This window comes from Anopheles maculipalpis, chromosome 3RL, assembly GCF_943734695.1.
Source record: "Anopheles maculipalpis chromosome 3RL, idAnoMacuDA_375_x, whole genome shotgun sequence".
In the NCBI taxonomy this organism is placed as follows: Eukaryota; Metazoa; Arthropoda; class Insecta; order Diptera; family Culicidae; genus Anopheles; species Anopheles maculipalpis.
Window position 1 is genome coordinate 88129420 of NC_064872.1, and position 27730 is coordinate 88157149.

Sequence of the window (27730 nt, forward strand, 5' to 3'; positions counted from 1 at the left end):
GAAAACGGAAGCGGAAAATGCCGACCTCGTGTGACTCTCTCTCCTCGCTGCATGTTTGGAGTGTGGTGAGTACGGGGAGTGCCTTTTGAGCATTTTCCTTCGGCTGCGGAGCGCGCATTGCTACATTCCTTGTAGGGGGGTGATACAGGGAGTGGAAAGAAGCCGGGAAATGAAGTGAAAGGAATTTTGACACGAGGAATAGAGCAGGAATTCTATCTTAAAGGCTGAAGCTAATTGAGTATACAGTACCCGATGTATGATGTTTGTATATAAGTGATGAAATTGATTGATTGATCGAAAAAGGGGAGCATCGTTATTATGTAGTGTTTTCCAGGAGTAGCACAACCTCGAGAGTGAATCTGTTTGTACACTATGAAAGTTTAAAGTGGTTGTTAATTATTTAAAAAGTACCACTTAATTGATGATTTCTTGTTGTTTGCAAACAAAAACATTCCATCTGTTTGATTATGAAAAGACAAAAGCTTGATTTAATAAAATAGCAAGATGACAAGATTTTCAACAAGATTGTTCCTGCACCCACTCCTGCACCCAGTACCCAACCTCCCCAATAAACTTATCAATTCGTACTCCACACCGCCACCGTACGATGGGTTGTCGCTTTCCTGCTCGCTCTTTATCTGACGTTCATTCATTTGCCAGAGCAGATCGTTTCAATATTGGTTCGTAGGACGCGGGAAATGAAATCGCACCAATATGATACTCGAAACACATCAGCAAGGTAGAAGGAGAGCGTAATCGTTTGTGCAAAATCACCCTTCTCTCTCGCAAGTGTGTGAGTTATTTAAAAATTTAATCATCGAGCACAGTTAGCGCGATTTTTGCAAAATCTATTTGATGCCTTTTTCTGATAAATTTATTATTTATCCTTACATTTCTAAGGAATTAATCGATAGGTACTGCTGTCTTCATTTATCTCGATAAACGCAACAAACAATACCAAAACTGACACCAAACAATGCAAAATCAAACGTGTCAAATGCGAACACCTCTCAGCGCCCGTCTGCTTCACCACATTGACCATTTAAATTGCCCCGGTGGCCCGTTGTGCGAAACTTACCCCTCGGTAAAGAGCACCCGAAAAACGGCAACCCCCGAGTGAGTGGCCCATCCCGCTCACACCCACTGGCCGTGCTGGCGCGTACGCATCGCGTGAATTGAAGGCGCGAGCGCACCACGGCAGGCACTCTCGCAGCCGAACGACAGCCGAACGGCAGCCGAACCGTGTACACTGAAGCCGACGCGATGCGTGCTAGGTTTGGAACTGCGGGCGCCCATCGTCAGGTTTTTAGTTTCTTGTTTTTCTCCTACTGAACGGCACGGAACGGATCGTCCGTGACGCTGCTCCGTGTTTTTGTCGCACGACGCGTTCGCCTGAAGAGGTACGTGATTTTTCGACGTGATTGTCTCTGCGAGGATTTTTTTTTACCTGTGTCGACAGGGAAACTGGTGGAAAATAAAATTTTACCATTCGGTTAACGGACTTTTTTTGTGTTCGAAGAAAAAGTGGTGCTTTTAAGAGATAGTAAGAGAAAAAAAAAATTAAAAGCCTCAAAAATTTAATTGAATAATACGATCCAAATAGATGATAAGGTGTCAAGTGTTGAAGGTATTAGTAAGATGCACAAGAAGGACTACAAGCGTGAAATAAAAGTTGTGTCAGTTAAAGACTGTTGTTAAAATTGTTATAAAAGTGACCTGAAAAGGTTAAAAAAAATTGAACAAATAATCCTTTAAGATAGTATTTTGTTTTGGTGCTATATTTTGTGAATGGTGTTGCAAAAGAGAACTTCAAAAAGGAGGAAAAACTGCATAAGATTACATTGGAAACTGTCCTTAAATCATCTTATTCGATTATATGTTGTGCACTTGAAACATGCTTAAAGCTGAAAACAAGTGAATCACACACAATTCGGTGCTAGCTGATCAAACCACACGAGCACCCTTCAAGAAACATTCCAACCGAGAAACAAGCCGGGAACGACGACGACGACGACCACGAAAGATTGTGTTTTGTTGTTATCAGGCCGTATCAGGGTCGCGTAACGCGTTTCGTTTCACGTTCGACGCGCTTTTTGACAGCTGCTGTGGCGAGGGTGTACCAACGTTTGTGTGTGTTTGTGTGTAGTTGTGTGTTGGAGTGCATATTTTTCCACAAGAAAAAAAGAAATCTTACCACATAGATTTTAGATACAGCTTGATTAGTTCCGTTGTGTACCCGCGAGTGTGATTGAAGCGAAAACTGATAAACTGCAATATGCACCCGAATCGGCGTGTGCACCCCCTCATACGTACACACACTCACACACGGTGGATACATTCTCACGCGGCCATAAACATTGGGTGGCTGGGTAGAAACGTGTAACCTTCACCGATCGAGCTCCGAACGCACGTGTACTCGAGTGATTATTATCAACTCGCGCTGCTGTTGGGAACTGGAATCGGGCGGAATGGTGCACGCATGAGGTCGATCGTCAACTACCCAGCACTAACCGACTCGCTTTAGCTTCGACCCGTCACTAACTAAAGACGGCAAATGGCAACAAAAACACATCAACAGCTAATACACACACGCACACGGTTTCCCCCGGTTTCGAATGGAACGAAGCGAACGAGGTCGTGTGTCATATGGATGGATAAAAAGGCCTCAACCAAATAATACTCAAATAAGCGTCACCATCATTTACTTGGGCCAAAAAACAAAAGTAAAACGACGAGCGAGGGATGGACACACAAAATCAAAAATCCACCAATACTTACACTACATCGGCACTACTACTTCGAACGGTGTTGAACTACGCACGGGTGCCTACTACGACTGCTTTTTTGTTGTTGTGCAGCTGTCAAACCTAAGCTGTCAAAGTGCAAACGGTGTGGCGTCTTTTTTGCGCTGTTTATCTAGTGTTTTTGTGTCGACCTTCTGGGGGGATTTACCTTTTCTCGAGGCTCGCCGTGGCTCACCATGGGCGCTGCGGCGCGCGCGTTTCTATACACCATCACCACCACCATCATGGCGCTGGTTGCCTCACTTTATCAGCTGTGAGTTTGCAAATGGTTTTCCGGATGGATATCGTTGTGTGCCGTTCTCTCGTACGGGTGTCTCCCTGCCTGTCTGCCAGCCTCTACCCTTCCCCTCTGGTCTAGGTGGTGGTTGCTGGTGACATACCGTTTATTATCGTGCGTTGTGCGAGCTTTATGCTGCAAGGTGTGCAGTCCGAATGGGAGGGTTACGTACTATCGACATACCATATGGGATGGTGGAACCCGAAGGCAGAGAATAATGTGCAGGGCCAGCGCAACAGGGAAAGCAAAGGGAGCAGATACGCGTTTTTGTTTATTTCATGCAAAACTGTGGCGAGACTCGAATAGGAGGTCACATATCGCGGTTTTCTACCGTGTGTTCTACTTCTGGCAAAGTTGCAACGGTAGCGCATTTCGGAACTAATCGTACCTCGCTCGTACCAAGTACCCGTACCCCTTACCTTCGAACCACAGCACAATTCACTTACACAAATCGTGTTTTTCCTCTTTTGGTTTACCTTTTCAGAAGGCACACACCATACACACACTACGAAGGTGTAAATTGCAGAACTACAGAACGTTCAAAACGCGTCGAACCTGCTTGAGGCGTACCGAGCTGGACTCCGAAAATCGGTATCATCAAACGCTGCTGGAAGGAATCAGAGAGTAAAACTATTGAAATCGTCCCTTCCAAACACATACACTCACACACACAGACAAGTGCACCGAGTGCTAAATGTCAAACGGGTAGTCGAAGGAGGCGCCTAGTACCGCAAGCAAGGCTGCTCTAGTAGGCTGATACGTATTTTGTTTAGTGGGTTACAGCAGCAGCCTTGAGCGCCGATTACTAAACAAAACAAAAGGATGTGTGACGCATCGGGCCGGATGGCCGAAAGGAGCGTACGCAGCACTACTTCCTAGTGTGAAACCGTTTACTAAAGTTACGCTATTGGGCGACGAAAATTTGTAAACAAGTGCAAACACAAAGAAAATCGAAGGCAAGTGAAGTGGCGATGTGATTACTGTTTTTCGCTGATCTCGGAGTTGTGTGTTTGGGGAGCACTCGTGTGCTTGAAAAGTGTTCGTTTATGCGTGTGCGTGTATAGATAAGTGCGTATGTGTTTGTGCTTTTGCAAGTGTCACAAGCGCACAAGGAAGTGCAATAAGTAAATCCGGTGTTGGCGAAGAAAGCGCCCTAACCTTGCTCACCAAAGTGAGCGACAGATCGAAGCGGAAGCGGGGAAGAAAGAGATAGAGCTAGTGGAATCGTGTTGTGGCAGTGCGTCCGTGCGTGCTCCTGTGTAAAAGTGAGTGTGTTTGTGCGTGATTGTGTGTGTATGTGTGCAAATGTCACACTGCGAAGAGTGCTGCTCTAGCTCACTCGCTGTATCCTGGGAATGTGCTAGCCGCTAGCTCGCTGCCATTCGCTTTGCGTGTGTTTGTGTGCATTTGTTCGTGTGCTGTTGCTGGCGGTACGATCGCATCAAAACATAGAGCCTCAGCTGAACAGCTGTACACGGTGAAACAGAAGTAGAAGAACCCGTGAAAAGGAAGAAAGAACGAGAGCAAGTGGTAAGCGAGACAGAACAGAGACAGCACAGCATAGCAGACACAACGGAAGCGGTCGAGAGGAACCGGAAACAGAGACCCCAGGAACAACAGCTAGGCTAAAGGTAATGATCGCACTTCACCAATCAATGATTGCTAGGATTGTTGTTGTTTTGTAAGGTCGTTTTTTAGTATACATTATGACAGCTGGATCATTTTGACAGCTAAATTCAACCACAAAATTAGTAAACTATCGATGTTTCTTCTCTACCGTCATGAAGCCAATTGTCATTAAATAATTGTCCCATAAAATAGACGAAATAAGCCGCATCCCTCGTTCTCGGGCAGTCAGGACCTTTTTCCAAGGGTACGAAGCACTCAGGATATGTGCGCACATCCACACAATCACACGGCGCAATGTGGTGTGCGTTGACAGCAGGCTTTCCTGTGGCTGCCTATTCCGCTTACAAGCACTCCCGAGTACCCTTTTTTTTATTTGGTCTGCCAGCAATGGAAAGGCAAAATCCAGCCGCTGATATTCATGATGGTGTATTGACGACTGTCTTTTGGATGATGATGATGATGGAAACGCACACACACATACACCAGCGTTCGTATGGTGTGCGTGTGTTACATCCGATTCCCTCTACATATGTTTTTTCGCCGGTTTACACCAGAGCTTCCTGTCGAGTGTTTCTTCGTTCGCTTTGACGGAACCGTTCGTCCTTTTTGCCGTCTATATTGTGTTATTATTTTATTTCTGTTCCAGTGCTCCTTTACCTTCTGGGCTCTGGGATTATTGAATTCTCTCTTCGCACAGGGTACGCAGTGCATGTATACCGGGGGTAGAATGTGAATGTGCCCTCCTGTGCATGGTGCGTACGACCCCGACCACACCCGGAGTCGCGGTACCTTGGAAGGTTCTATCGAGCAGCAGCTACTGCGTTCGATCCAGCTGTTGATTTGTCGAGTCCCTCGATGATTGGTGTGATGGTGAAGAGACAGGGACGGATAACCCCCGGACCAAGAGCGACAGCGACAAAAAAAGGTCCTTTTTTTCCTGTCCAATGCCCAAATGTGTCCTTTTCTTCTGGCTGCAGGGGGGAAACTGTTGCGGGTCGTCCGGCCGGTGTTGTGGTTTCCTTCTGTGTCGCTCTCTTGCACTCTCTTGCTTTCCACAAACGGCGGCAAAGTAATTGAAATCGTCTTACGTACGAAGGAAACGAAAGCACCAGGGAACCGGTGGTTACAATGCCAGTAAGGAATGAGGGAATGCTTCATCTTCGAGAAGGAAAGACACATGCAGGACGCAATACGAAAGCAAAACCTTAAAACATCAAACACATCATGGACGTTCTAACGAGAACGAGCGACATCCGTAGCCAATCGCTACTCTCGGGTGGTTTTGAAGCTCGAAACCGATCATCACCATTCTCAAGATGGTACTTCTCCAGAAGGAGGGATAGCTTTCCGGTAATTTATTTGGGTCTCTTCTCGTTCGCACGCATCGGGTCGAAAAAGATCGATTACGGCAGTGAAACAAGCGAATGGCTATATTATTGAAGGATGTTTTGTGGAGGAGGTCTAACGTTTTACATCCAGCTGGACATGCAGCTTTCTGGAAAAGTAAGCATCTGTGACGCATTTCTCATGCTGTAATGCTGTAACACACCTGTAAAAGTGTGCCGAAAACGTTTTTTCTGTTCACAAATATACTAAGACGTTACGTACCAGTCATCGTTGAGATGCAAAAAAAAAAAAACATTTCTTGCAAGTCAGGGAAGAAATGTCCATGGCGTTACTATTATGCCGATTGATAACGAGGCGGAATCGAGGCGGACCTCGGGCAAGCATTTATTTACTGATAAATCAAACAAATGTCGCCCGTTCTTCGTTTGAGCACTCTAAATGGGGTGAGGGTTGCAAATGACCGGAGTGTGTGATTTTTCCCCAAGAAGTGTCGTAACTCATCAGATGTTGTGGTCATACTGAAGCTAATGACTGTTAGGGGTGATGTTGGGGTTTTTGTTCCTTCATGTGCGTTACTCGTTGAAAAATTGGTGTACACTGTGTGCATACGTTCCAATAATTTATCCAGCTGCTAAGTTCCCGCTCTCCGTTCCAGTTGGAACTGAAACCGGAGACGTAACCTAAAATGATATAACCTCAATTTACCTATCATCCTGTATCGTACCTGCATCGCGCCTGATCGGTCGATCGTAACGCGTACCGCGTTTGCTTTCGGTCTTTCAACTCCTCAGCGGGAACTTCTTCCACCCCATAGGGACTGCAACTGAGGGGATGGATATGGGGCTGGTGGTCGCTCTTCTGTGTTTCAAATTCGAAAAGAAAAACACCCGATCCGAGGGTAAACACACAGAACTCAGCGGGACGGCGCGTCCTAGTAAACGGGGGGGCGGATATATCGCGAGAGCGCGCGCGGTAGTAGTGGAAAAACTTGAGTAAAACGCCACGGACGCACTCGACCGCTTCCATACCATGCGACAATTGCCGACACTGGGCGATGTGTGTTGCCACAAGTGTTTGCTTGATTAATGTCAGCACGGCGCGATGTCTGTGTGGTTGTGTTCATCTTTTCGTCGTGAGGAGGAAACAGCGTGTGTTGCGAAAGGGCAGCGCGCAACGGTGCGCAACATTCGACCATTCGAACAGGGTCATTCGTACACCGAGAACTCAAAAAAAAAGCAGAACCAAGCTCGATTACACAAATTAGCAAAGCGCCCAAGAGCGAGGGAGAGGGATAAAAACAAACAAAAACACGCATTTACGCTCAGTGCGGTAAATAAAAGACACACAAACAGAGGGGCAGAGGGTTACACTACTGCACAAGACTGCCGGAAGAAAATGCCGAATGTTAAAATTCTTCTTCGCTGGAATTTGGAGTATTTCGTGAACTAGATCCAGCGCAAAATGGATAAATGGCTAATCGATTGGATAAGAAATTTGTTTGACATCAACAGCTTTTGCTGAGTGAATTCTTTAGGTTCGTTTGGACGATATGAATTGTGCATGCAACTTATTGAGAATTTAAGTCACTATGTACGAAAATGTTCTCCATTCCAAGAACACTCCATGACCTTTCTGTAGAACTGAAGACTCAATAGCTGGTCCTCCAATTTTAGAATCGTCACGGTACATGACTTTATGGAAAGCTTTTTTCCCAACTTCATCTTCAAATATTGATCCCACTTTCTAACCTTTCACCTTCTCCATCTGTCGGAAATGGCCTCGCACCGGAAGAAAGTCCGCCAATCCGTTGTTTCATACTTTTTTCGTACCACGCCCGCATGTTGAAATCGTCCCGCAATGGGAACATCTCGCAATTCGTCCGCCCAACAAACATCACACGGATCACATGCTTCTTCCCTCGGTCCATTGATCCATTCCGATTGTTGCTCTGGGAGACTTTTCTTTCATTTCTTTGGAGCACACAGTGTCTAATGTTTTTCCATAGTTTTGTTTCGAAGTCGTATGCTTTAGCCTTTGTTATGCATTGCCACAGTACCGCCCACCACAGCCACCCCTTTCTGGGTAGTAGACGGTTGACATTCCTGTACAACCCCTTCCTCCCAGTGTCTCGCCGTTTAGATCATTTCGCTACAGCATTTTGTTTGCTTGGACATTTTATAGCACAACGATCCCCAGTCTCTCCCGGTCTCCCCGACCGTGCGCTATAACGCGTTCCTGTTGTCTTTTTCTTCTGCTAGCAAGCAGAAATCATCACCGTGTCAGCTTTGCTCGGGGATGCTATTATTTTTGAGGTCGCGCGACTCGAAAAAACCTGCAAGCTGCGATTGGACTAGCTGCGGTGACGAGCGACGGGGGGATGGGAAAAGCTGAAGTGCAGGAAGGGGAACCGTATACTTCAAGCGGTCTGATGCTGCTGTCGCGGGCGGAATCTTCATGCACAGACAATAATAAAGCAGCCCCGAGTACGCCTCGTGCTGTTGTGCACGGGCAAGATGGGAAGGAAGAAAAAGGCGAAAAACGCGAACACTCGCAAGAGATTGAACCCCGGGGATACACGCCACAACTGTCGCCGCAACACGCGCCGCCTGTAGCATTGTTGCTTAAAATCATCGATCGGCCACCATTCGCGGCGAGAACACACATACATAAAGAGGTGTAGCGTAGTGCAAGGCGAGCATCGGTAATGGAGTGAGAGAAAGAGAGAGTGAGAGGGACCGAGACCGAGAAAATGCAACGGGGTAAACGATTTGCATTGCAGTTTTCCTGCCTACCCCGATCCTTTGCACCCGCTTTGCCCACCACCACTCCAACTGGCTGAGGGTCTCGTCCATCTGCGCTGATGTACGAATGTGCACAGTGGAGACCCCTTTCCGTCGGACAAGTTTGTTGTACAGTCCGTGTGCGTTTGTGTGTGTGTGTGTGTGTTTGAGCAGGGCCAGTGCCAGTGTGCGGTACGGGTTCGATCATGCGATTCGCGATGCAACTGCAACACAGTTCCGCAACAGCCAAGCCGCCCGTTGCACCCATCCGCGACCCTCCCAAACTGTACCGCGCGCAATGAAATGCATCGATTTCGAACCTTCATTGCCAACCCGGAGTCGACGGAGTGTTCGAGAGGCGATATTTATTCCATCTTTTTCCACATCGAGTGTCGGTGTGCATGGCCCGGCGTGTACGTGTCCCACCTTTGGCTATAAATGCGTGCACACATACACATTGAGCGACTCACACTTCGGTTCACATTTTCCCTGTTACCGTCCACGGCCCTGGCTGGCCCAATCATAGTTTCACTACTATTTTGCCGGTCACTTCCATCATGTACATGTACAGACTTGCAGCAAAGTCATGCTGCTTGCTCGGCCAGGGGAAAACCTTACCACCCAACCACTCTAACTCTAGTGTACAGGCAGATAGTGGAAGGTATGGCGACCCTCATCTTTCCCCCTCGGGAACCGTCTGCCGTTATCTCCAAAAAAAAAAGTCTTCCGTTTTGCACTCGCCCTGCAGTGCCGGATACGAATGATTGACAACGGTAGCGAAACCTGCCGCTCAACCACACCCCACAACGCTGACGATCGTCTACCGCGCGCGCGAAATGTCGCTGTCATCGGCATCGGTCAGCCCGGATGGTCACCGGAATAGACAACTCGATGTCTCTTACGCGCTGTGATCTACTTCCAGAAGGTACTTCCGGGCGTTACGACGTCATTAGGTGCGGATGTTTGGAATACTGAAAAAGGGGGGAAGCTGGTGATCATGTTTTGATAATTTAATTGCACTTTAACGCGATCTCTCCCGGCAAGTGTCTTTCGACTTTTAAGGAGTGCTGTAGGGCAACTTCTCCGCACAGCTCGCCGCCCGGTGGCTTGATGGTTCACTTAAGGCTAGTGGCGCCAACTTCAAACAGGACTGGTTCCTGCACAATACAATTGCTCAAGCGGGTGAGGTGCTAACCTCGCCAACGTGTGGGGAATGCGTGAATTAGTGCAACGGTTTGCTGTTGTCAAGTCATATGGCAAGATCTGCAATACAATTTATTTTGCATAACTCCATTAATGGAACACGCGAGCTCAACCCGTGCGGTTCGATCTGCTTTTTTGTGTCTGTCTGGAATGTACACTAGCTACTCGGTTTGCTAGTGGCACCCTTTTTTGACAGATGACAGGTGTCGAAATATGGGGCAAATTAGTGGTTACTGACATCTGTGTGTGAAATCTAACGATTTTTACCGAATGACCTTATTTAGCTTTCATCTTTTTGGAGTATTATAACTTGTCAGATGTCAAAATTGATTACTTGGCTGGTAAAATTATAAATTATTGATAAGTCATTGAGTTATGAGTTAAGGAGTGGTCTGGTGGTAAACGTGACAGTGGCCCCGATCTTTTTATACGGGTGTCCAAATTTCCACTCTCTCTTAAAGCTTAAAGTTTTGCCAAAAATGAATTCTTTCAGAATTCTTCCAGCATCTCACCAAATCACCCTTAGGGTCATTTGGTACCATCTTCATCCCGTTTCGGTGCGTCTGCTTCGTGCTGCTGTAAGAAAGGTTTCATGTGCTACCATGCTTCTTCGTTCCAACAATTGACCTATCTCATCGTCACCGTACCTTTATCTCGTACTGTCGGTTTGGATTTGTGCTCGGATCTGTGTTTGCCTGGTTTCATGCGAAAGGTGAACCAAAAAAAAAAAAGGCAGCCATCGTTTGTGCGATGTGTGAGTCGTCGTTGTTCTCTCATTCTCTCGTAACGATTTCCCATTCCAACGGGGTGTCCTTTCCATCAAGATCCTGCGCCCCGGCTATGTCATCCTTCGATCATGTTTTGTCGTTTGCGTTTACGTTGCGTTTTGTAGTTGCATTGTGGAATGTTGAACGATTGGGATAAGGAGGGATCGTAAGCGCTGCAGACGGGACACACTCGCATGTTGTATATACGAGTGTATATATTTTCATTTCGTACGCTTAACTTTTATCTCTACGCTTTTACCTCTTATTATATTTTTGCCAGTGTGTAAAAGCATCTTTTTTGTTTTTTCGGTTTCTTCTGTTTGCCGTCGAACTCTGCTTACCTTCACTGACCGTTTAGTTGGGTGCATTTATGGCTGTGTCTCTTGTGCGTCTTGTGGCAGCGACGTTCCTATGCCCTTTAAGCGCTCATTTGGGAACCAGTGAGCCTGCTTTGAGGTTTCCTTCATCCCAGAGAGCCAGTCAAACCAAGGGGAAGATGCATTTTATACCCGAGACAAATTATTAATTTTCTCCGTTTTATTCCTCCCGCCCGGTTTGTGTCCCGGGACACGATCGATGGCCTCGCCCTGTGCCGTTTGTGTGTGCTTCGACGCCGGGTAACAGGGTTTTATCTGTCCTCCCGCCGCTTTTTATATGTGTGTGTATTTATGTTTTTATTTTTTTATTACAACTTGCACAGACTGTTCGTACGTATCTTCATTCGGACTCCGAATGGAAGGAAGTGCAAAAAAAAAAAGGCCAAGAAAACTCAGTCGGTTTCGTGTCTGTTGACGGGGTTTTTTTGCGATACCTTTTTTTATTATTTAATTCTACTTCATGCATGATACACCGATGCATGAGCTGCATCGATCCGGGTGTTTCGGTGGTGTTTGCTGACTGATGCATGGTTTTGTTGTTTCAGCGCGATCTTCGCATTATTCCATGTGTATATTTCGACGATCGACGTTGCAGGTTGTCCTATTAATGCACCAAACGTCTGGCCGGAACGTCATAAAAAAGCGATCATGACGACATAAGTAGAGTGTGGAGGCACACAACGCAAAAAAGGCAGCAGAAGAAAAACGAATTGCCACCGCTACCATTAGCGATCGGCACGGTTTTGGCCGAATTCGCGTGTTTTCATGCTCGTTTTGTGCGATCTGCGATCTGCGAAAGAGCAAAAATGGGGACCTTACCGGGCAGACATTCTCTCCAACTTGAAGGTTCTGCGAATCTACCACACCCCAGGCGCTTGTGATTTTGGAAGGGTAGTATTTATTCCTGGGAAAAGAATTCGCACACTATACCTGAGCTGGCAGAGTGTTGGAAGGTTGTGCGTAGGTAAGCAAACAAGCCACAAGCGTATCAATCATCCGCCACAACAAGCAGACTGATGACAAGCGATAAAATCGCTCATTGACGTGATTTGAAGGAATTGTAGAAAGGAAAAATAAAAATGATAGCTCACTCTAGTCCCTAATCTAGTTCCAGCTACTTTGTACCTTATTATCTGAAGTTTCCGACCCAAAAATGTGTCGACCTTGTCACCGATTTGTGTTACTTTGCACCGAGTATTTCGGATTGTTTAGCGGTCTTCTTCGGGAACAGGAAAAATATGCAACGTTCCGTCATTGGAATAAATTGACACCTTCCAAAATGGAGTGCGAAGCTGTAGTGGATGATCGTTTGAATGCGATAGGTTTTCTGTCGGTAACGGATGAAACGACCAAAGCCGCTCTGTTTTCATGTTTTGTCACTTTACCTAACCACTGTCCTTGCTGGGCCACGTTAGGACGGTTAGGAAATAACCTCTCCAATTGGAACGCTACCCATTATCACCTTCCCCAGCCAGTGGACAATCAAATGGCAGCGATAGTTCGAGACAAAGAAAAAAACCCAGTGGCTACAGCAAGAAGAATAAAAAAAAAATGTCACTCGATCGTGCTGAACTCAAAGTTTCTTCCAATCGGTGTGCCACAAGGCGAACAGTCACACGAAACGGTAGCGAACCGCGGGTAGCTGCTGATAAGCATCTCGCCACACAGCATGACCTCGCGGGGCATAACACACAGCAAGAAAGAAGGGGTGAAAAAAAAAGCGGAAAAAATTGTATGTACACACGCTTGACCGTACGACTAAAAACCTTGTGTCAAACTACTAAGCATTCGACGCTGTTGAGTGTGCGACGAAGATGTGCTAGATGTGTGTGGTTGTTAGCTTTACGATCGATTGGAAAGATGAAGGCAACACACTACCCCCACACTAGGTCCTGCGTGTCTCGTGATTTCCGATGCATGCAATGATGACGTCCGCATCGCATCCGATGATTCTGAGTTACACATTCGGGTGTCGCTGTGTGTGCTACGTGATCGCGAAAAGAGGAAGATGCAACTCGTTTTGTTCACAAGACGCAGTAAAATTTGCGCCACCCGGAATCTGGGTTTATCTCTAATTAGCAGGTCGCGTAGCAACGGACAGAGAGCAGCAAGCACGTCGTCGCTGAGAAGATCAAGAGAGAAGGACGAAGTTGAACCACGCAGAGACAGAGGAACGTTGATGGTGATTTTTTTAATGTATCCGGATATACCTGCACAATTGAAGGTTATCTATCTTATCAGAGGAGGTTTGAAGTCATCATATAAATGATTTTTTTTAAATATTGAATCATTTCAATGTTCTAATGTAAACACCTTAAGAAATAGTATGCAAATGGACGGGATTATGTTCTTAAACATATTTAAAAAGCTTCACAACAACTCCACTGATCGTTGGTAGCAATCGAGATTAGATCCGTCATCTATTGTGTGAGAATCAGTACTAAATGCGCTCATCCATAGTGAGATACGATCATAAGGAGAGTACTTTGCATCTTTAATCTCATGTGGATCCTCCTTATACTCTCTCTTTCACTCTGTCTCTGAAAATGAAAGTTTCGGTAGGTTTTCGTTGAGTTGCATGTTCTTTTAAAATGTGCTCTAAATTATGGCAGATGGAAATTCTCTTTCATCGACCTTTAGAACCGGACCATCGTGCTTTCAATTTTGCCTGTTTGTAAGCAAACGATAGGGGGTTGTAGATTCCTTCGCTACCGGAAAAATGAGTTATTTAAAACGTGATTAAAATAATCAAAACTAATCGCGGAATGTACGCGTTATCTGCGCCTTCCGCGGACTCTGGCGCGAGCTTAACACCAACAACCTACTCGTCATGATTGAGTGTGATCAATATTTATTCTGCCAAGAGAGGGAGAGAGAGAGAGAGAGAGAGAGAGAGAGAGAGAACGTGAACATAATTGACCGGGTTGGATGGATGGTGGATGGATGGTGGAAGCGGGTTTGGGCGTAGACGGCGCTCGTTCGCTTCGTATTCAACATTTCGCACGTACCTCCACCGGGGGCCTGAGGTTCCGAAAAACGCGCGACTGGTGCTTCGGTGCAGAGCAACACAGCGGTGCGACTGTACGTGAATGTGTACGATGGACGATGGACGACGCCACCAATGAGTGTGTGGGGCCGCCAGTACTTTAGGCAAAGGGATGGAAATGGTGGATTGGGTCGTAGTGGTGGGGTTGGTTTCCACCGTGCGATCGAATGCATGAACGCTCGTTGTGGCCCATCGCTGTTGCGGCGAGGGAACGAAACGTAACGGAACGAAGGGGTGGTTCGGTTCGCGGTTGCGAGCGCTGATTGTGGTGAGTCTGTTTTGGCATCGCCTCGAACACAGCACGATTAAGACGATAATGACGAGAGTGAGCAGCAAGCGAGCTGGAGCCGACAACCAGGACGGAAGCGTACAGGTCGGTTGGTGGGGTGGGGGGCGGGGAGGGGTGTTTGGTGGAGCACGGGTGGCCCGGGCGGTGTGATGAAGGCGGCACATAAAATCGTCGACCGTGATCTGCGAACAAATCCACCGGTCGCGTCTCGCATCTCGCTCGCTTATCATCGTCGTCGTTGTCGACTTCGCCCCGCGCTTATTGCAGGAGGTTTGGGAGGTAGGTTTATGTGTGGTTAGTGTTTTATATTTTTTTCCACTGTTTTGTATCAACGCTGGGCACCATCCAATGCTGCTACGATACAGATTGTGCGAGACGAGAAGATGACTATGTTTGTGTGCATTCACACATACACACACACAAACACACACACCTACACATGCTCTTTTGCTCACAGAGGAAATGGTGAGGGTGGAGTTGAACGGTGCGCGAGTACTTGCAAACGAGCGCGAATGGATTCGAATCGCGCCGAAGGGTGCGGATGTATGGGACGGGATGGTAAAATTGGAGGCAAAAGATGAAATATTAGCCGATGTTCGTCACCTCGTGGGCAGTATATGTGTCCAAGGTGACAGGGGAAGAAATCGATGCCTAGTTCGGTAGTACATCGGGGATCGTCTGGGCCGTCAAAGTCCAAAGCGAAAAGACAAATCACGATCACCAGAACGATGTGAACATGCTGCAGGACGGTTTTCTCTATATACTAAGAGATGTAGTGTCTAGTATCTACTATGAAGGTGGCAGTAAAGTACTCTGAGATATTAACTATCAGTTTGAGAACAGTAAATTGGAAATTGAACTCTCAACTTATTAGTAAATTTAGTGAATGCCCTTAGTACCCAACTGTATTGCTTTAAGATACTACCACACCTGAGAACTCCTTATAAGGGTTGTCCCATCTCAATACTTATTTCCATGCGAGCTACACTACTACAAAACGCGCTCCTCTTCTTACGGACTACCACTCTGACCATGACTCTTCATATTACTCTACCCATCAGGCTCTCACGGCTTGCTACCGCAGCACATCAGTCGATCAGTAAAACCTCCGGCTCATCATCGTCCGCTTTTTCGGAGACGGGAGACGGGCTTACGTGCTTCCTAATGCGTGCGCTGTGTCTTATCCTCCTTTATTCTGTGTTTCCGCTTCTTTATCGCTTGTTTTCTGGTCCGCTTTGCGCCGTCCATCCATCCATCTCATCTAAAAAAACGGCATTTTGCGCCCTGCTGTTTGTCGCGCCGTGCCCGTGGTCCGGTTCTTGTCTTGTGCACCTTTATCCCGACCATGGACGTCTTGGTTGTCACCTGCGCCATGCACGCCTTGCCTGTCCAGGTGGTTTGGCCTCGGGCTGAAGATGTCCATCCGAATGGCGGCAAAGTTCGTTACAAATTGCGTTGGAGGATGAAATGATCCGTTTTGCTTGATCGCTAGAGAATTCATATTTAAGAATCGTTCTTATCTGACGCGTAGAAATATTCGTTTTTGATACAAAAGATAAGTAATTGCAACGAGAGCGTGTTGTAACATCATTCAAACCGAGAGCACTGGTGACCCTCAGCACTAATTTATGTAATGATTATACAAAAAGCTCACGTCTCGATGGTGTGCTGATCATGCATAGTAGATCGCGAAACAAAACAACAAAATAAACGCCGCAGATCGCACCAACGTAGAGTGTAGAGAAAAAGAAGCTAATGAGTACGCGCGCTCAGCTTCCCGCAAAATGGGCAGTCTGAGGGGATGGGCGATTAAGAAGGACGCGGAAACAGTGCGTGCGCGTCGAATGCGACGATGAAGCGGAATCGATGAAAATATTTACAAACAGACGCTCGCGCGCACTCACCACGCTCCTCGATGACATTGCTCGTGACAGGTCGCTTATTGGTCAAATAAGCCAAATAATGCGCGCGCGAGTGCGTGTGGGGTTCGCGAGACGTGTGGGACGGAAGATCGGCAGGTGTGAAGAGAGCCCGGCAGCAGCACAGCAGAATGTGAGTATGCGTGGCTCACAACAACATCTCACACGCAGAATTCCTCTCCAAATATTTTCTCACACGCACAACGCATCATCTTCTCACTAGTGGAGCTCTCGGGTCTCACTGTCTGTTGTTTGGGAGAGCTATTCAAGGTTCCATCCAACACAGCAAATGAAGAGGGAGGAAAAGCTCCTCTTGTCCCACCGGAGGATGATTATTTTCGTTGTATTGTACACTCGCAACATCGCGCAGAAGAGTTACCTCCTCTGTTACTCATTTCACCTGGTTTCGAACTTTACGTCCCCGCCGCAGTCAACCAGCGCCTTACAGCCGATGCCGTCCCGGAGGTCTTGCGTTTAGCTTGCTACATCCACCGGTCTCAAGTTTACGCCACAGATGCCCCGATCTAATGTTGCCTGGTTGATCTGGTCCGTTCCTCGCCTCACACCTTTCACAGAGGGACGTCACAACGGAGGGTTCATCTTTTTTTTTTCTTTCCGTTGGATCATTTCGTTTCATGGCACCGCGGCCAACGTGATCGTCATGCATACACACACTTGAACATGAACAAAACCAAAAAAAACGACAAAATAAAGCATGGCTCTGGTGTGTCTCTCTCCCACCGCGATGACACCGTTGACGAACGGACGAATGGATCGAAACGCAAACCAAACACAGCGAAAGATCATTCCAAAGTAAATCGAAAACGTTCGGAGTACGTCCAGCGCGGCGAAGGGCGTGCAGGGGTATCCGATCGTCAGATGTGTGTGTGTGTGTGCATGGGGTTTTTTTCGTACCTTTTTTTCTCCCTTTGCGGGTTGGAATTTACATCATGAACGAAAGTAGATCTAGCGCTGATCCGAAGGAAAGCCACTATTAACTGCATTTTGTACTGCTTTCTTTAGTGCTCTTGTTTCCACCCGGCCGGCCCGTGTGTGTGTGCGCGCATGATTTCAGTTGGTCAGTTTTTCCATCGTTTTGTTTCTTTTTGATTAGATGATGAATGTTTTACGCCAATAGCTTAAAGTTTCATATTTTAACAAGCTGTATTAGCTCATTATAAACTTCGGAACCCAATTATCTTTTGAAATTGCATGCTCTTGTTTGGAAAAAACATTCGAAACACAAATTTGACTGTATCATCCAGTAAATGTGCCAGTAAATGGTCGCTTAAGCTGTCGGTGCGATGTGCTTCACACTGCTTAAAAAGGTCGTTAAGCCATCAGATTGAAGTGCCTCGGTCGATCGATGAATCCCTACCGGAACTACGACGACCCTGAAGATGGTTATCGAGTGATAATCATGCCACCATGTGGGAGTTTGTACCGATCCTTAATCCTGTTGTACGGCTGCCTAAGGGTTTGGCTACCAACAAAAACAAAAAAAAAACATCTTTGAACGATCCTCTTTTCTTTCATGTCCTTTTCACCACAGGACGCATAAGAAAAACTGGGCTGGTGAGACGACCTGGAGGTATTCGATCATCTTCATACTCAACCATCCCGTACTGCTCAGGTCTGCCCGGTGTTGTCGGCCTCTTTTACTTTGCCCATTTCTTTTTTCGCTCCTTCCAGTGCAACCTCGGTATTGCCATCCATTTCTAGATCGTTCACTGCACTGCTCTCCGGAATCAGACATCCGCAGAGGATCGGTTTTACAGCTTGCTCTGTGAAAGACGCGTGATCATGACATTCCAGTGACTTCCCGTTCTCAAGATCCTCTCGATCCTCGAGCCACCTTCCGGGCTCAGAACGGGGTCTCACATATCTCTGGGGGTGACTGCTACTATCCACCATGAGTGTGACGTTCTTCCGGCATTCTACCATAGCGATCTTCCGTATCCATGGAACCCTTGGATGAGATTTGTAACCCCTTTATGTTATGCTCCAGAGTGCTGCAATCGCGGCCACACCACACTCACACCGGGTATCCAGACCAGACTCCTCGGGGTGGACGGAACTCGGTTTTGTATTGAGTGTTTATACACTTTTATTATCCGATCATCATTTCCATGTGTCTTCTCAGCCTTCGTTCGTTCTTCCTCCCTGTTTCCCTATTCCTCACACCACGTGCTCGTGTGTTTTGTGTTTTACTTTTCACCCATTTTCTTCGTTTTGATTCCGCTATCCATCCATCCCGTTTTTCTCTTTGTGTGTGACTCTCCGGGCCGCCTCCCCTACACCCTCTCCATCCAGCTCGTGGGACACCCTCGTGTGTGTGTGTTCACATTCGCCAGCTTATATATATTTTCTCATCGTTTTTCGTTCGCTTTCTAGTTCTTGGTTTCCCGTTCGGTTCCCTGGCTGTGTTTTGTTCTTCTTCGGGCAGGCTCTGCCTCTGCTTGCGTTATATCGCTCCCATACTCGCCCGTTTAGCTCATTTTCATCTTTCTTCTTCCGCTTGTCCCCCTCGCCGTGCGCCCTCCTCTCGTTTATCATCTCTTTTCACTCGCATTTCCCTTCACATTGCGATGCATGCCCGATGGCCCCCGTCACCGGATGCCGAGTTTCGTGTTTCTTTCTTCGGGCTCTCCACCGAACCGATCCGGCGGGCCGCAATCTTGTGCGACTCGGCGACCCAGTGTGTGTTTTGCCTTTGCTTCTTCCATACACCTTTCTTCACCCGGCTCCTGCTCGCCCTCTACGCCCTTCCTTGATATACCTTCGGTACGCGATGTCTTCTTAAACCGTACCTTTAGCGCTCGGTTTGCCTTTTTTTCGTTTCTTTTCTTTTCCTCAAGACAGCAATAACAACACACTCACCCATACACACAGCACACATTAAAATGGCTCAAGCGGTGGCAGTATGACGGCGGCTTCACGGTTTCCCATTCGCTTCCTGGCCCTGCACATTGAATTTAGCCACAGTTTTCCTACATTTCCATCCGTCCGTCTGTTTTGCCTTTCGCAGCTGTTTCTCAGCATTTCTTCGGTCTTCGGGGCCTCCATGTGTCTCTCTTTTTGTTGTTGTTGTTGCTGTTGTTCCTTTCTCATATCGCGTCTTGGGGCCACCTTCGCCTTCCCGATCCGGACCTTCCGTCTGCTCCCCACGCCCTGCTCCACCTCGCCACGGATGCGTGTACGCGCGCGCTGATGCGTTCGATTTGTATCTTTTTCTCGCCTGTCTTCCGATTGCTTTTACCGTGTCGCAATGTCTTCCGAGGGTTCGTCTTCACCTTATTTTCGTCGCCTGCTGCTCCCTTTCCCGTCCCATTACGCGCCCATCTTTGGCTTTTCGTATTTTGTTTTATTTCCCTATCATCCACCCCGGGTGGGTTCGCATTCGGTGAAGTTCGTTTGGAAATTTGTCCCTCGTTTCGACTCGTCACGTCGCCACGGCCCCCGGTTTGCACCGTAAGGCCTCTGCACCGCTCTCCTGTGTGTTGCCCTGTTGCCATGGAATGTTGAAATTATATTTATTAAAGCAAATGAAGTCAAACGATGATACTGGGTCCGCTCTCGCAAAGTACGCATCTTGACCCGAGTCGTTTGCAAAGGATTTCCCGCCGGTAGGGAAAAGGGACGGTGGCGAGACGACAGAGAGCTCGGTGCGTTGGAAATCGAACCTTCACAATATGAAAAAAGGAGAGCAGTGGCCACTGCTGGCGCAAAGCGTTCGGAACCAGTGCTAGTGCCCGATGGCGATTGCTTAAGCGGCCCAACTGTACCGCGAGTTGTATGTGTGCAAGTGCCCGTGTCCGTGCGCTTCGAGTTGTTTGGGTGTTTGGGTGGTGGGATGAGGAGGACGACATTCAAAACAGCACATACCCCTCTTCTTCCATCCCACTCCCCACCTCTCTTCCCTCTCCTTCTTCATGGATACACTGGGCAAGTCGTTAAAATTTTCCCGCACGTCTCATTTCTCGGCTCATCCTCTCGGTCGAGTAAAAGATGTTAATGTCTTTTTGTTTCTTCAGTTTTATATATAATTTTTCCATGCTTTTGCGCTTTAGCTTGGATTGCCTGCACAACACACAAACACACACACGCACACGAACTCATGCTGTTGCGACATTGTGAAGTGCTTACGAGCACACAGAGCGGTCGAGGATAAACCTGGCCGGCTCGACCACATCACATTACTCACGTTCGTATTAATTTCGGTCGGCGTTTTATTCATTTTCGAGCCTTTGGGTTGTTTTTTTTTTGCTTGGATTTTAGTGTTCATATCCGTTTCTTCGTTTTGTTGCGTTCTTTTGGTGGTAATATTTGTAATGTAATGTATGTTTGGGGAATTTGACTGCTTTTATGTTGCGAACTTTACATTATTCTTATCTTGTTTGTTGTCTCTTCAGTTTTTTGTTGTTTTTGTGTTTTTATTACATTAAAAAATATATTCTTTGTTGTACTTATTACTTATTACCTTTTTCATTTTTTGTACTATTTTTCATATCTATTTTTGATTTGTAACAATTCCTATACCCCTCGAAAACCACTTCTCATATAAAAACCAATCTTTCATCACAATTCACACGCTCCCCGTATCAAAAGCAGCGCACGATGAGTCGAGTTTCAAATCTCAACTAACTTAAAAACATATCCATGTGCATCTTCACGTCGATCGAAATCAGACGGACTGTATGATTTACAGACAAAACAATAAAAATAAAGAAAAAAACACACAGACAACGTGCAAAGAAAGCGTTACGATTAGAACGGCTGCTGATCATGCAGCAGCTCCCTGCTTGTCGATCGCTAGTCCCGACTGATGTGAACTGCAACGCAAAGCGGGAAGACAAAATCCCGAATGCATCGGGTACAGGCAACGGTTGCACCGCACTACGAAGCGTTTGCATCTCCAGTACGGGGTTTTGGTTTAGTTTTCTCTATTTTTAGCCTGGGCTGCGGCGGCTCTTGCATGTGCTGCCAGTCCTTACACGGCTTGGATTGGCCTGCCTGCCTGCCTGTATCGCTCGCCGATTTCAATGCAACTGCTCGGAAGAAGCACCACGTTCCACAAGGGGTAGCAATCGAGCGGCTTCAGATTTGCCGGCTTTCCGAGCCTTTGCCCATTCCATGTTGGGATTTTTGTTCAATGTTGTGTGTGTGTGTGTGATCTTCTCTCTTAGCACGTTCGTTCGCAGTTTGCTCCGGCTCTCGATCGCCGTTTGGTGCTGAACGTTCGGTTCGGTTAGTTTAGGCGGGTGGTGTTTTTTTCGGTGGGAATTTCCCACGGACGCGACCCTTCTACCCGTGAAAAGCAAAACTACCCTGTTGCGGTCACCGAAGAAAGGGCACCAAGTGACAAATCGAGACACACGGGAAGAATGAAACTGCTTTTGCTAGAAGGGCAATGTACGAAACGCCCTGCCAATCAGCTGACGGGTACGCTGGTTAGAATATGAATATTATTCGATCCATCTGTATGTGAGTGTGTGTGTGTGTGAAGAAGATCCTCGTAGGAACGAAACACAAATGCATGCACAGCAGAAAATAAAGCAAGAAAAATCACTTTATTTAGATGACCTCTTGAACTGAACCGAGGAAGCAGTGTGGTGTGAGGGTGGTTCTCGCTAAGAATGTGGCGTGTGCGATGGGGTGAAGATAATTGTGTTTTCTCAGCGACTTGCTTCGCTTGTAAAATGATCGTGGGAAATTTTACACTAGCTTTTCCGAGTTTTTTGAGATTTGTTCCTTTTTTTTATGTCATTTTTCCTCTTTGGAAATGAAGTATCACTTTAAGAGAGCTTTGGGAGGGCTTGAAGGGTTTTTATAGAAATTTTTTGGGTTTTTTTTTCGAAGAAATGTTTAGTTTTGATACGTATGTTGCTTGAGTTTTGAATCGATATGGTATGAGTGTTAGGACATTGAAGCAGGGGTTCGTTACTTCATTTTATCTTCCATTGTGTGTGTGTTTTTTTTAAATTTTCTAATCCTTGTCGTATTATTTTCTTTTTTACCTTTCATTTTGCTGGTTTTTTATGTGTTTTCCATCTTTAAATTAGTAATAGCTGCATCTTTCAATCTTCTATTTTAACTTTATTTTATTCTTTTTAAAGGACGCTCAAATATATTTCATTTTGTTTTATTTTTCCTTCGCATATTTTATTCCTCATTATCTTGTTTCTTATTTGTTTCAAAAATATACTTCAAAATGTTCTTTTTCGTCATTTTTAGTTAAAACTGATCTTTGTTTTTCAGTATCATTTTGTTGTTAATGCGTCTGAACGGATAGCTGAAGTAACAACACACACACAGCACACAGCATACACAACAGAAAATTATTAGAAAATCTTTATCTTTAATCCATGAGACCTTAAATCGATTTAAAATTCTTTTCCGATAAACGATTACAAAAGCCGAATACTTTATCGTCGATTGGCCTCGAACAACCGATTTCCCAAAGTATACAAATTTGTCGTACAAGATGAGCTTCCATGTTACTCGTTGTTGCCTTTGGCCATTGCGATCGTCGAAAATTTACATACAAGAATTTAAAAATAGTTCTTACACGTGCCCTCGTTAGCCTGGACCAAAGTTGCGGTTCCCTTATCACTACTGCAAGACTGTTCGGTTGCCACGATGACACATTTTAACATCTTCGGCGTATGCAAATTTGTCTACCACTCGCTGTTCTGTTACCTTACTCCACGCCACGTCTGAACCATCTCCGCCGAAATGGTGTGTCTCAAATAAAACAAGCGCGAGACCTGCGACAGGGCAAATCGGTTCGACAAATCTTTTGCTCTATGTAAAACAGCAACCATTTGCTCGGCTGGTGCTAGCGCGCAAAAAGGAGTCAAACGGTGCCTAAAAACCAAATCACATCCTACACAACAGTACGCCAGTTGCTGGGGCCACGGTGGATCAAGCCAACAACTAACTGAACTGAAGGGGCTAAGATCGGTCGGTAACACATCCATCGGTGGGTTAGGTTCAGCGTTTGTTAGCGCGGGTTGATTTATTCAGTGAATACAGAAGCGAAACAAAAAGCTGAGGAACCCTGGGACAACATCATTCACGCGCGAGAGAACTCATCGGCTTCTTGTCTTGTATTTGCGGGTTTTTTTTTGGGATTTAAAGGGGTGGAGGGGAAGGGTGGGTTTGGGTAACGAACCTTTCCCCTTCCCGGTTGGACCCCATCGGTGGTGTGGATAGTTGTGTGCGCTTATGCCTTCTTTCGCGATGGGTTTTCTAGTTTCGGCGATTACGGATTCACCCTAAGTTTGCTAGGGTTAAGGTAGTTTTCCGTCCATTTTCACCACCTTGCACCACGAGATTAGGGGTGCTGAAGGAGAAGCCGGGCTAGTGTTCCCACCCGTCAAATGTAAGGAAATTTAAATATTCAAACCTCGCGCTTGTCTTCGTTGCATGTTGTGTAGTCGGTTGTTTTCGGGCCCTTCGCCACCAGTTTCTACATCCAATAGTTCTGGATGGATGAATGAACGGATGGACGACCACAGTGGTTACGGTTCCGAGTTCCGGCTCGCGTGTTGATACGTGCAGTCGCGTTTGAAGGTTTGATCGGCGGCTGTCACCTTCAACCTGAACGGGGGGGTTTTGTTCTACTATTGTTCTCCCATTGAAATACACACACACACAAACAGGAACCTAGTCGCGATATTTTATCTACGATTTTTATACCTTTTTTTGTTGTTATTGTAGCTTCCCATTCACTCACAAATGGTTAATAATCGGTTAATCGAGCATAAAATAACATTACTTTTAACGTCTTCGTTTTCTTTTTCTCTCCATTTTTTTAGGTAATGTTAGTTTGCCGGTTGGACATGCCGAGGTCGTTGTCACCATTGCTGAGCCACGATTGCGCGGGGCCGGTGGGTAATATAAAACTATTGGCCTTTCCGCTGCCGCCACCTTCATCGTCTGCTTCCGGGTGGGAGGGCGTGTGAAGGGGACGTGTAAGATAAAGAAGAAAACAGGAAGGAAGTTGTGGTGAGAATATTAAATCGCTTAACTTTTGTCGCTAGTGGTTGGCTAGTGTTTTGGCCGTTAGAATCTTGCCATCACCGCACAATGGGCATTTGGCGGGATGAAATCAAAAGAAATCGGATTTGTGCTGGATTTATACCGAGGATTACTTCGAAAACAGCTAGCTTAGTTCAATATTTGTTTAGTACTTTTTCTCGTCAGATTAAAAGATGTGTAGGCTGAATTTTTGTTACATAATTGTTAAGCCTTATAAGAGGATCGATTAACCTTTGATATTGCTTGTTTCTAAAACATAACCTTCAAACCTTCGACGATAATTTTATCCATACATTTCTCTAATACAGCTCACTGTCCACCGTACCAATTGTTACACTGGAAGATGCTTCTTTATGTGTTCTTAATTATTTTGCTCTCATCTGGAATTATTCTACACCGTGTGCAGAACATTAGCACCCGGCACATACAGCCCTCCGTGAGGAAGCTAGTGCTCATCACAGGAATGTCATTTTTAATGGGATTTTTTGCACCCAAGAAAGTGCACCATCATCATCCGCCTATTTCTGCCTGTTGTAGGACAGAACGTCGAAGGGCAAATGTGGATAACACGCGCTAGCTTCCCACTCGCATAAAGCCGCGCATAAACAATAAGTAAGCCATCGCATATCTTTTACCTAATTGAACCGAAATGTCACGCTACGTCGCATTGTCGCATAAGGCCGTCGTGTCGCTGCCGTGGTGCGTCTGATGATGCAGTTCCCGTTTGGTTCGTCGTGGAAGTTTTGTTTGGTGAAGCCAAAGCATTAATGTGCCCGCGATATGCATGCAACCATTCCGTTAGGTTTCGTTCCCTTGCTTGTGGTGAACTTCAGCCTTCTGCCCGTGGTGCTTCAATAACTCATCCCAATTGCATATCGTCTTGATTGCACCCTCCGTCTCGCTGTGGCTGTGTGACTCTCTGGTTGACAACAGAGCGCACTCCAAAGTCCCACCGACCACTCGGATACATTCCATCTAACGACCACGGACGAACTGTGCACATAATTTATACGGATCTCGTCTTCAGCCGCCTCCCACGCGCTTTCGGCGTCGGAAGAAATTGTATTGGTGAAGATGTCCGGCTCGGTTTTGGACCGCAGCAATACGAATGCATGCGTTCGATACGCGCACGTTCAGTGCTGCAGCAAACTGGAACAATTCCCCTCGTTGATACACCAGAAGACGACATCTGTCGCTTAGCGTCCCCTTTTTACGAGAACGCTTCAATCACGAGCCGAGGTGTGGGCGTTTGGCGACGACCTCGGCGAGCACTCGAGCGCACGCATAGCCGTAAATGGTGCCGAGACTACTCGGCACTGTCGCTCCAGCTGCAGCTTCTTGTGGCGGTGGTTGCATCTCACAACTATAAAGATGCTCCGTTTTGGAAGATATAAAACTCCGCACCGTTCCCAGCTCAGGTTCGGTCTCCGAAGTCCGATAAAGAAGATTGGAGCGTCTTCCACGGGAAACAAAACCCACGCCCGCGTCGTATGAACTCTCTTCCAGCAAGACAAATTGCGCCATCCGACTGTGATCGCGCCCCAAATGATGATCCGCGATACGGTGTGTACCGAAATCTAACCTCACTTCTTTGGGGGGAAAATAAACTGGAGGACGGTAAGAAGAGCTCCTCCACCTTTGCACAGGAACATTCATGATTGATTCCTCAATGAGCTGTGCTCAGTAGGTTTGATTCGCTTTGCAAAGTCTGTAGATACTTAGGAGGATCTTTCGGGGAAAAAAAATGTATTTTTGAGGCACACCTGAGTATCGTGTCCATACTTATGTTTCACCATCGCCTTTTTCTTCTCTCTTTCTCTATCTCTCGTGCAGCCTGCCTCATGTGGGTGGCTTTTGACTCTCTCGCATGTATGCTCACACCTCCTCGTGAGCGGAAATGACCAAATTGGGCTGCAATATAAACAAACAAGTTGGCAAGGGGTGGGTTTTGGGTTCTTTTTTGTTTGTGCCATTCTCACACTCACTCTTGATCGCCTTAAACAACACCTACTACAGCTTGACTGGATCCTGAAACCCACATCCGGGCGAGGGTGTGTCCAGCTAAGACAGGAGAGGAAGCAAGGAGACCTCCTTCAATATGGGAGGTTTATGATCGCCACAAATTTACTTTTGATTTCGTTTCGTGGTTAAAAGTCTATACCAGTGGAGTGCGCATACTTCCACCACCAGTCATGTGTCAACGTCCGGCCTGGCTGTCCGTACAAGGGCGTTGACGACGTTCTTCTTTTTTTTTTTTTTGCTTCATTTCAAACTTCCTTCACCACCGCTTCCTTGAGACTTGGTGAAGTCGTCTTAAGTCTGCACACGCACACGTCCATCACCTAGCGCGAGATGGAGCAACAAGCTTAAAACGCGCACGGTGAACGATCGCGATACGGATTTGCTTATTTATTTATGTGCTTTTTTCGCTTCAAATTTGCAACCTCTCGAAAATGTTAGTGTTATCTCGGTTAAGACTATGCCAAAGCTTCACTGCTGCTGCTGCTGCTGCCATCAATGCCGATCGCTCTTATTGCATAAAACAAAAGTGCGATCGTCGACGTCGTCCCGTCGTCACCCGGCTTAAAGCTTAACATAACGCGACGTAACCGACGTGAAATAGACGTGGATTTAAGGCGTTTTATTTCGTTGCTCTTCTTTGCTTTTTTAACAAAAAACAGTCACTCACTCGGCGTCGGGTTCGTTTTGAGGATTGAAGTATATTCGATATAACGACAAGGAGGGAAAAAAACACCTCAACATCTCCCTAATAAAACAGCAAACATACCGCAAAGAAAACAGGGGCACAAAAGTATGATCATTTTACTTTCAAATCGCTTGCAGCGCACCGTGCCGCACTAATAAAACTGTAAAGAAGCGGGACAAGTAGACGCAAAGGCAGCAGCGTGCAAAAAATAGCTACGGAATCATCTCGTCACTGCAATCGTGATCGTTGGTGGTTTGTTTTATATACCGGGAAGGTGCATTTGAGTTGTTTCTACGGGTTTTGTTTTGTTTTATCATCGTCTGTCTGTGCAGCAACGGTAGAGATCGTTTGAAATTTGCAACCAACTTTGATTTCTCTGCGTGAAGGAAGCGAACCAGAAAATAAAACTTAAAAATCAGGAATCTGGGTTCGTCGCTTGCGGCCGTACAGGGGCAGGATGAGTGAAGTCTCCCGCGCTAACACTAGCAAAAGTGAGGTTTTTCTGAGCCATTTTTTCTCTTTTTTCTTCCTTATGCTCCTTC

The 27730-nt window shown here is 46.4% G+C and overlaps 2 protein-coding genes across 3 annotated transcripts in view; one reads left to right on the forward strand and one right to left on the reverse strand.

The window, feature by feature from the left end:
• The window catches only part of LOC126561506 (importin-7), a 431061-nt gene that overhangs the window by 66610 nt on the left and 336721 nt on the right, over positions 1 to 27730 (reverse strand). The gene's annotated exons all lie outside the window — the stretch shown is intronic.
• The window catches only part of LOC126561422 (zinc finger MIZ domain-containing protein 1), a 93190-nt gene continuing 70031 nt past the window's right edge, over positions 4572 to 27730 (forward strand). For both annotated transcript variants that reach the window (XM_050217558.1, XM_050217559.1), the window contains exon 1: positions 4572 to 4712. The gene's annotated coding sequence lies outside the window, so the exon portion shown is untranslated. The remainder of the gene's footprint in view (positions 4713 to 27730) is intronic.